This window comes from Schistosoma haematobium, chromosome 3, assembly GCF_000699445.3.
Source record: "Schistosoma haematobium chromosome 3, whole genome shotgun sequence".
NCBI lineage: Eukaryota > Metazoa > Platyhelminthes > Trematoda > Strigeidida > Schistosomatidae > Schistosoma > Schistosoma haematobium.
This window is the reverse complement of record NC_067198.1, coordinates 29904731-29916432: the sequence shown is the minus strand read 5'-3', so window position 1 is coordinate 29916432 and position 11702 is coordinate 29904731.

Genomic DNA, 11702 nt, shown 5'->3' with positions numbered 1-11702 from the left:
GAGAGGAGAAGTATGCCTTCCTTGTCTCACAGTTCTTATTGTCTGTGTTCATTAATAAACGTATGAAAGATACCCAGAAAAATGCACTCTTATCTGACTCATTTTATTCTAGTACTTGTTTACGCGACTATGAACAATAATGGACTGTAGAATTATGGTCTAGTATGATATTAGTACTGCTCTAATAATAGACCTAATCCTAAATTTGTAGATTTGTCATGATATAACTGCCTAATCTATAAGATCTTACGTGGAAGTCACACCATCGACTACACCAACTCACTGTATCATATCAATTACCAATACATGATGTAGAACAAGGTTAGGCTAGAGGAAGAACAATATATTTAATATGAATAGAAGATATAAGGTAACATTCAGCAGAGACCACGCCTGCATGGCCGAGCCATGCCACTCGATCAACTCCAGTACATTCAGTTCATTGTTCGCGCCTTCTCCATTGTTAGGTATTTCTCCGCGTTAAATATTGAATATCTATTTTCTGAGCAGTCTCGTGTTCACAGCTCTGCGGATTGTTTGGCTTTTGTCCAATGCCACTACACTACTCTCCCACCAGAATCAACGTGATGTTGGTTCGATACCATTTTGGATGGGATCGTCGCGCGCCGGGGGTTACCAAGGATAATAAGAGTCCTCCGGGTATTGGTAAGCTGAAAGATAAATCAAAAAGAAAGCTGCAGCATCTGGTCGGGAAATACATGTAATAATTTTAAATTATCTGCCTTCATGTTTAAAACGCTTGAAATGAAAATTTGGGTGAAGATTATTTGAGCTATAAAAAAAATAATAATAATAATAAAACGATGCGTATTAATAGCCGTTGGTTAATAACTTAACGTATAGGTAGTAAGTATTTTGCGTTTAGAAATATTAAAGTGATGAATATTGTAGAAATATTAATATTGGTATTAGTTTTGGTTTAAATTATGAAATCAAATAACGATTATGCCGTTAAGTTGGCCATATGAGTTGAATTCCAATTGCATCTGTATTAGTAGGCTAACTGAAGGAACAAAAGTATACCGTGGAGAAGAATTCCAACTAGTGTTCCAGTTAGTTTGATACGGTTTATTTAGTTACGGGGAGATTTTCTCAACCTCATTTTTACTTGACCGTGATAGAATTTAGTAATACTACTAATACACATGAATGTTCATCAAAACACAATTTAAATACGTGAGTGATGATTATATGAATTTTGGACAGATAGCTAGGAACAAATCGTTAAACATGAGTGTATTCGTAAGAGACATGCTATAGACTCAATGTTCTGATCTGCGGCAGACTATTTATTTATATTTATACTTGCCGGCTGATTGGGCATACAAGTTAGTTGCAATTATGCAGTTTATCATAAGGCGGAATACGATTTAATTGAGATATAGTGGTTATAAGTTATTAAAATCAGTTAAGCCTATGGGTCATATTACGAAGTGATGTGGTGCTGCAAGATGTATTTAGCTAAATAAGTTTTTACAAGATGATTAATAGTGAGTGATGCTCATGTGATTAACAGGGAGAACATAAGTTGTAACCAGGGGGAGTACACTCCCAACTCATGTCTATGATAATGGCTTGAACCTTAGTCAGTGTTGGGGTAAATTCGACATTGATGTTTTCAGTTTACAGGAGGTTTGCTCGACTGCTTATACTGATTATTTGCATGCATGATTGTGTCGCTAAACCATCAATTAGACTGACAAGGTTTTGAGATATTTACTGAATGAGCAACTGATAAAGAAACATACTGTAATCATCTGTAGTGAATGAAGATAAAAGAAAAACAACACTAGTGATAATTATAAGTCAATTTGCTGACCGATTTTGTTAATAGTTTCATTAATTTTGTCAGTCATATTACGTGATTGTCAAGTTATGACAATGCTTTATGACGATATCTTGAAACTACTATGTTTAACTAGTTATAGTGTTGAATGAGGATTAGTCAGTGGAAAAATAGGTATTGTTGCTTTAGGTGATTCGAAATCATCAGAAATTTATAACGTTAAAGAATCCGAGACGCCTAATTTAATTATAAATTTCAATTCAGAAATATTCGTTTAGTGTTAATTCTAGTAGGCTACGGAGTCTTGATTTTAAACGTTTGTTTAGCCAACAGCTACCTAGAGATTTAGTTATTTTACTAGTGCAGTTGATAGTACCTAAATTTTTAATCTTATTATCTAAACTATGTTCGCATTTTAGGCTGCCAATATGATAAACCAATTCATAAACCCAAATACGATTAACAACAACGACTATGATGGGTTTACTGATTAATATTAAAGACGATTCAGATGATTTCTAAATTTAGAAGACATGGAGATATAGGGTAACGTATGTATGGGCCAGGTCAACATGCAGGTTCTTGACGTATATGACAATTTAAAAATAATGAACATGACCAGAAAGATAATTTTAAAGTCAAGATTGCTTATGAAACTTCAGGCAGAAATGTAACGCGTTATAAACATTCCGTAAGAAGTTAATGCATTTAGCCTAGGGACACGTACAAATATATGGCAAAAGCAACTAGATAACATATACATGTTAAGTACAAAAAATCATTAAGTAAAATAGTTGAACTCGCCTGGGTTATTTTTGAAAATTGGATTATTCAGTGGACGACATATATAACGCCATTCGTCAGTAGTAATGATCCAAAAGTATCCAGAATAAAACATGCAGTATGGCAATCAATTCCGGGGTGCTTGATGCTGTTGACGTTTTTGCCACTCTCTCGGATCAGAACAACTGAATGAATCCAGATACTTGTGTGGTCGCCATTGAACGAGTTATCTAAATTGACCTTATGATTGCAGAAAACCTATAGCTGAAACTCACCGTATGTTTTTGGAGAATTGTCATCCTTGTTGTTTGGCAATGGAACTCGAAAATATGAAATTAGGCAGGCAGTGGTCAGAAGAAAGATATTACAGGATAGTGCATAGTTTAAAACAGGATGAGGTGTTAGGTGAAGGAACACTGATAATTAGATCCAGATAAGTATTTAGTCCTTGATTGCATTGTTAGTCAATGTATATTTACGCTATTTACAGGTCATATTTGCTAGAGCTTGATGTTTGAACAAGTCTATGTCGCTGAAGCATGTAAATGCTATTAAAGCTTGTTAACGAACCATCAAAGCTAATTAGTTGATATAGACGATCAACTTTTATTATTGATTGAGCTAGTAAGTTATGAGAACTAATTGATATAACATTACGATAATATATGTGACCATTAATCAAAGGACTATTAGAACAATGGGTTTACACAAATAAAAACCGATTGATAAGGTTAAGGCGGAAATAAGGATTAACAATAATAGGTTGCGTTTCTTTAGTTGGGCTCACCAATGTAGAATTATGGTCTAGTATGATATTAGTACTGCTCTAATAATAGACCTAATCCTAAATTTGTAGATTTGTCATGATATAACTGCCTAATCTATAAGATCTTACGTGGAAGTCACACCATCGACTACACCAACTCACTGTATCATATCAATTACCAATACATGATGTAGAACAAGGTTAGGCTAGAGGAAGAACAATATATTTAATATGAATAGAAGATATAAGGTAACATTCAGCAGAGACCACGCCTGCATGGCCGAGCCATGCCACTCGATCAACTCCAGTACATTCAGTTCATTGTTCGCGCCTTCTCCATTGTTAGGTATTTCTCCGCGTTAAATATTGAATATCTATTTTCTGAGCAGTCTCGTGTTCACAGCTCTGCGGATTGTGTGGCTTTTGTCCAATGCCACTACGGGACTACCCAATCGACAAATTCGATCACTTCGTTACACAAAATGCAATTCAGACTATTCACCATGCCTTTTTCGTAACCACAGTGTACGTTATGCCAAGTTTTCAAACAAGCTTAACTCGTTAATTAAGTCTTCAATTTCTGTAACATTTTACTGAACGTTAGAAAGGGTTAAGAGATTAAGAACGTTGGAATCCTCCGGTTGCAAAATCCGATAGAATTTGATGATAACACAAGTATTTGGAACTCTACAACACTTTAACTAGTGACACCTATAATCGAAACTTGCCAACCCGGTGAAATCAGAAATCAGGAACGAAGAGGTTCGAAGATATATTTGATAGGCCATCGATGTATTGAGAAGCAACTGGTCTAAACAGACAAGCGATTGCAGGAGAAGTTGAACACGGAGTTGACACTCGTGATCTGGTGCGGATGTATGACCGAGCACCTTCAGTTAGGTAAGTCTATTAAAACTAATGTAGTCAACATCCGTTGTCGAAGAATTACAGAGCTATTGATTTTGGGATTTACTCACCGAAACGAATTCGGAATTCAACACAAATGATGAGAGGTAAAGTATTCTGTGATGAAACACGCACTTCAAGAAGAATCTATCTCGCTCTAAGTGTATCAACAAATATTGGTATTGCAAGTTCAACAACAGCGGTACTTATTTTTGATCTTTAAAATGTAGTTATTCCATGACACATTTTTCTGAAGCGTTTTTTGCACTATTCAGTTCATATGCTTTTATATCCATTCCCAGTTTTCTTCATTTACTCAGGGTTTATTTAACACAAAACGAATTTAAAGGTTTCCCTGTCCATTCTATGATATTTCTCTAAAGCATTTGTTGATTTGTTCACATTGCATGAAACTAAATATTCAGAAGACGAAATTGAAATACGAGGGTTAGGATATGGTTGGTAGTAAGAGAGGTAGGAAGCAGCTGAAAGAACCATCGTTGGGTGTTTTCGGAGTACAATTTTTCCTTCGGTTGAATTTTGAGAATTCACTTTTGTTCTGTTCAAGTAAACAAAAGTAATTAAAACAAAATCAAGTCAGAATATATAAATAAAAAGATACTAGACAAGGCTGTTAATCTAAAAGTTGGCTCAAGGCTAGAGGTGGTTTTCATGTAACTGACTACTAGAACAAAGATGTGAGAAAATTATGTCTGCACCTTCGTAGAATTATGGTTTAATTCGGTATTCGTCCTACTTTATTAATAGACCCAATCCCAAAACCGTAGATTTCTCATGATGTGACTATCTAATCTATAAGACCTTACATGGAAGTCACATCGGTGTCTACACTGACTAGCCGTACGATGATCATCAGCACTTTGGAAGAACACATTCTTGCTGCGGATAGAATAATATATCTAATGTGGAAAGGTGTGGATTACACAAAAATTACCAAGCCTACAAGGCCGATCCATGCCATCTTGAATGTTTAACACCATTGTGGGCTTTTCTCCTTGGTAAATGTTGAGGATTGTGTGATTAAGACCAATACCGCTATACCTTCCTCTGGGTTCACGCGCATAGTATTCCTATCAATCAACTTATAGTGTGGTGAAGAAATCTAGTAGTTACGAATTATGATTTTATTGGCTTATCCTGTTAACATGCTGTAATCTGTGGAAATCGCAGAGAATACATGACACTGTTTAGCAAATAACTAAATTTAGGGTCCTCACAGGATTTCACTTAACTTGTCATAAATGTTGGTCCACCGATTATTTCGCTTACTCATAAAAACTATTGTACTCAATCAGTGCAGCGAAATGCAGTTTACAGTTGCTGATTTGCAAACAAGTGTGTAACAGCTTAGGTTGGTTGGTTAAGAGTTGACCTCAAACAACCAAACATATGCCAAAACAGTATTGTTCAAGTATTCATTCACTTCCTTGTTTTGTATAAGCGTTATATTTCCTATTATCTTATATTGAATGTTGAGAGCCTTTGTTTGTCTGAACAGATAATTCCACGCTCCACTGTGACTGCGCTAAGATCGAAATAAAGACCTATTCACTACTTGTCTGGTTTCTTCTATCAATAGCACGAGGGTTACCTATAGACACGAAATTGGTGAGCCCTTTTGAACACAAATTTAACCTCATTTTTGTTATTAATATTATATTTTTTGTACTCAATCGTAAAAGTAGATCTGATTATCCGTAAACTAAGTTGGATATATAAATAGTTTTTTCTTGTTTTTTAATTACCCTAAGTTATTCGTGTTATAGAAACCATTTTTTCGTGTTAACTTTATTGCTATATTTGTCACATACCTCATGTCAGACTCAATAGAGACCCATAATCTGGATGATTTGTCACCAGTGGAGATAGACACTGTTATGACTACGAAATCCCGACTTCCAGAATTTGATCGTAGTGATCCTGAGTTGTGGTTTGCTCAACTAGAGCATTATTTCACGAGATACAATATCAAATCTGAAGGGATTCGCTATAGAGATTTGTGTTCTATTCTTCCTCCTTCAGTCGCCAAAGAAGTCCGTGACTTGATTTTAGATCCACCATCACCACAACCATACACCATCTTAAGACGAGAGATAATGAACCGTTTATCATTATCAGATAGTCAAAGAATTCAAAGACTTTTTCAAGGTGAAACACTAGGTGATCGGTCGCCGTCGCAGTTTTTACGTCACCTCCAAGTCTTAGTGGGTGATAACACAGTGGGTGAAGCAGTCCTAAAACAAGGATGGATACAAGCTCTCCCATGCTACGTCCAACACTGTTTGGATGCACAGGATCCTGAAACCTCATTATCTCATTTAGCGCGTATAGCCGACAGAATAATGGAAAGAGGTCCTCCAACTGGATCAGGCACAATAAATCACACACAAAAAGTAGAATCAGCAAAAGACCCCGTAATAGAAGGACTCATTGCGAGTGTTAAGAGTCTCACTGAGGCTGTCACCAGAATGCAAATGGGTCATAGAAACAGGAGCAGGTCACCACAACGACCACGAGCCAAGTCACAAAACAGGTCACAAATGTCCAGACAATCTGGGCAGTTTTGTTGGTACCACTGGAAGTTTGGTGTCAACTCAACCAAGTGCATGCAACCATGCGCCTGGCCTAAGCATAATCCTAAGGCAGCGGGAAACGAGTAAACCCTCCCCAGGTCGCGACGACTGAGGAGGGGCGACTAAACAGTCGCTTGTTTTATGTTAGAGACAGAAACTCTGGCTTGAATTTCTTGGTGGATACTGGCGCTGCTCTTAGCATCATCCCTCAAAATAAAACTGAGATTAGTCGAGAAACATCACCAATTACACTTCAAGCTGCAAATAAAACTAAAATCGCGACATTTGGGCAGAAAACTTTAACCCTAGATTTGGGGTTCAGGAGGCAATTCCCTTGGGTTTTCACGGTAGCCGACTTAGATCTGGCAATACTGGGGATGGACTTTCTAGAGAGATACGAATTTCTAGTTGACACCAAGAAACGGCGATTAACACTAAAAGAAACTTCGTATTACACAAAAGGCAAAGAAAGTCACATCAGCTCTCTTAACCTGATTCAAACTCCCCCAGTAACAACAGCGAAATTCCAAGATATACTCGCGGAATTTCCAAACTTAACTAAACCAAACCCACAGCCTTCTAAAGACAAACTAAAAGTAAGTCACACTATCAAAACCGAAGGTGCACCGGTGTTTGCAAAACCCAGGAGACTAGCACCAGATAAGCTCAAAATCGCTAGGGCCGAGTTTGATTATATGCTACAATTGGGTATTATCCGTCCCTCTGATAGTCAATGGGCATCCCCTTTGCATATGGTCCCAAAGAAGAATGAAGGTGACTGGCGACCGTGCGGGGATTACAGAGCCCTAAACCGTCAAACCGTACCAGATAGGTACCCAATACCGCATATCCAAGATTTCACCAACGGTTTACAGGGTATGAACATATTCACTAAAATTGATTTAGTCAGGGCATATCACAATATCCCGGTGGCTGATGAAGATATTCCCAAGACAGCTATTACTACACCCTTTGGCTTATTCGAGTTTGTACGCATGCCATTCGGCCTGAGAAATGCGGCACAGACATTTCAAAGATTTATAGATAACCTACTTCGAGATATGCCATTTGCGCAGGGGTATATAGACGACTTGTTAATTGCCAGCACCGATTTGCAATCACACGAACAGCATGTACAAGCAGTGTTGAAAAGACTGGACGAACATGGAATAAACATACATCAAAGTAAGTGTGTTTTCGGTGTTCAAACTTTAGAATTTCTCGGTCACACAATAAGCCCAGAAGGGATTAAACCTATCAAAAAAGAAGTGGATACCATCAAACAATACTTCATACCTAGTTCTCTAACACAACTGAGAAGTTTTCTAGGTCTAATTAACTTTTATCGCAGATTCATACCAGGTTGTGCACAATTAATGCAACCTTTGACAGATTCACTTAAAGGAAAACCAAAAGAATTCAAACTGTCTTCTGACGCCATGGAAGCTATTAAACAGCTTAAAGATAAACTGGCTCAAGCAACTACGTTGATATATCCGAATTCTCTTTCCCCACTTGCTTTGATGGTGGATGCTTCAGATAAAGCAGTAGGCGGTACCCTTAACCAACTGGTTAAAAACGCCTGGAAACCAATTGCTTTCTTCTCGAAAAGACTCGCTCCAGCCGAAACAAGGTATTCTACCTTCGGGCGAGAACTTCTTGCAATCTACCTGACCATTAAACACTTCCGACACATGTTAGAAGGTAGGGAATTTATAGTCTTTACGGATCACAAACCACTGACGAATGAATTAAAAGCGAGAGCCGATAAATACTCACCTCGAGAAGTCCGACACCTTGACTATATATCACAGTTCACAAGCGATATCCGACATATCAAAGGTCAGGACAATCAGGCGGCAGATGCTTTATCCAGACTAGAAATGAACGTGCTACAGCAGTCTACAGTAAACTTCGAAACGTTGAAACACGAACAAGAGCAGGACCTAGAATTACAAAACCTACTTAAAACAAACAATTCAAGTCTTAATTTAAAACAATTCCCATCACCTATCGATGGTATTCTAATTTATTGTGACACGACCAAGGCAATGCCGCGACCTTTCGTTCCCAAAAATATGCGAAAGTTGATATATAATAACTTTCATTCTTTGTCTCATCCTGGCGCAAAAGCTTCAACAAAACTAATCAATGCCAGATATATATGGCCGAATTTACAGAAGGATGTACACAAATGGGTTAGAGAGTGTTCAGCATGTCAACAATCAAAGATTAATCGTCACACAAATTCACCCATAGGTGTTTTCTCGCAACCAGATGCACGTTTTGCCCATGTGCATATCGACTTGGTAGGTCCTTTACCACGTTCAAACGGTTTCAATTATCTTTTTACATGCATAGATCGATTTACCAGATTCCCTATAGCCATCCCGATAGCGGACATCACAGCGGAAACAGTAGCCAAAGTTTTCATGCAGAACTGGGTAACCATTTTTGGTACACCCATAACAATAACGACGGATAGAGGAGCGCAATTCGAATCCGAACTATTTAATAACTTGGCTAAACTTCTAGGCTCCAATAGGATACGCTGCACGGCATATCATCCTCAGGCTAATGGGATGGTAGAACGTTTTCACCGTCAGCTAAAAACCGCCCTTATATCTCACTCAAACCCCAATCAGTGGATAGAATTCCTACCGTTAGTTATGTTGGGAATACGAACATCTGTCAAAACTGACGCACAGTGTTCAGCTGCGGAACTGGTTTTCGGAACAACTCTGAGACTACCAGGTGAATTTATTAACCCTAATACTAACAGTCAAAAACTTAATTTAGAAAATTATGTAGATCAACTACGGGACCACATGTCTAAAATTAAGCCGATTAATACTCGTGAACAATCGCGCGCCGTATATATACCTAAAGACCTAAGCAATTGCACGCACGTCTGGATAAGATGTGACAAAATAAAAGCACCACTCAGTCCTCCATTTGAAGGTCCTTTCAAAGTCGTCTCAAGAAAATCTAAATATTTCGTGATAGAAAAACAAGGAAACATCGACACAGTAAGTATTGATAGGCTAAAGCCGGCTTATCTAGATCATGAACCACCATACGTGTTGTTAGATCGTTTAACTGACAAATCCATTACGGAATCGAAATGTAAAGATGATAAATCTTTACAAATGACTAAAACGGTTCGCTGGGCACATCCAATTACTCAGTCAAGGATGTTGACAGTTTCGGCTGCAGGATAAAATCTAACAACGCAGCTAATCACACCCTGCATCTACTTAAAAATAATTTTTTTCCTCATTCCGCCTCACTGACAACTCCCCAGACCTTTTACCTTTGATATATACGTGTTATGTTAAATATTTTTTTTAAAATACTGGACACATAAGCTAGGTATTCCGAAACGATGGCTGAGGATTTTAATCAAACTCATACAACTAACACTGGCAAATACAACGAATTCTAAAAGCAACCCAGGCGAGTTTTATAATTTCTTTTTCTGGTTAATTAACTATGTTGGCTGTACTTCTTATATATTTATATACATTTTTCACGTAGACTGGCTATACGATATATACCATATGAACTACTTCTAAAAGTTTTCGGTTGAGGATATGTTTAGTAGCTTGATACGATTAATACTACTATTAATAAGTAGTTTTCTAGACAACATTTTGGATTAAACCATGGTCAAGTGCTTATTAAAGTTCTCATCATTTTTTTTTCATGTTTAGGAAACTTACTGTTAGCGGGACATAGGCTGGATTAAAACATGCTCAATGCATGATTGCTTTGGTGCACTCTGATTGGCTAATTCTTATCCAATCAGCACCAGTCGATAGTTGGAGAATACTCTAGAATATTCTCATGTAAAAACTATAAATATACTGACGTTTTCTCTATTGTGCTTCCTACTGTGCTTCTGACTTGCTATTTGGAATATAATCTCTTTCCTGTTCAACCGTGTTCTGATTTGGGGTCTTGTCGAGTGAATCGGTGTCCAAGAATACTAAGCAATAGGAATAGCTGGGTCATTAATCGTAAGAAAAGCGATTTATAACACTTACGTAATGACTTAACCAGTTTCCTTGCAGCATGCTTTTTAGTGTGATCATATAACCCATCTTTATTGGCAATATTCAGATTTTTTTTAATTTCTGACATTTAAGAATCAATAACCGTGAAGATATAGTACAGTGCGTTACTGTAAGGTTACTATGTCAGCCGCATTGATTCCACATACCTAATTTTAAACAACTTATAAGGGAACTGTTTAGTAATCATAACATTGAACTGACAATATGAATATCACGACTATGCTAACGTTAAACCAATTATTATTAGTGGCCCATACAAAGTCCTGGAACTTAACATTAGCGTTATAAAAAAGACATTTTATGTCAATAACTGATATATATATATATACATATATATATTCTTTGGTTTAAATATAACGTAAAATGGAAATTTACTAAACTTGTAGTTTTTTTTCTATAGTAATAATATTCATGTAAACAAAGAACTTATACTTTTCCAATATGGCACCTTGATATATCAATCTGTCCTCTTGTCATTTTTTCTCTCATATGTGCGCGACTTACGGGCAACAAACATCGTACTGAAGGTGGGTCTGGTGAACAAAAACGCAGGCCCCACATGCACTCGAACCTCTGCCCTCCTGAATGCTAGACCGCGTGCTTAGCCGTTAAGCCACATCAGACCACGGAGGAAGTGACTTCAATATTTCCTTACACCAATTAATCACTCATAATACTAATGAGTAATAGGACTTACACACTTCTGAGGTGCAAACCAATTCGTTACTTGGATGAACTGACGAAATATTGCTTCAATATATCATGCATAC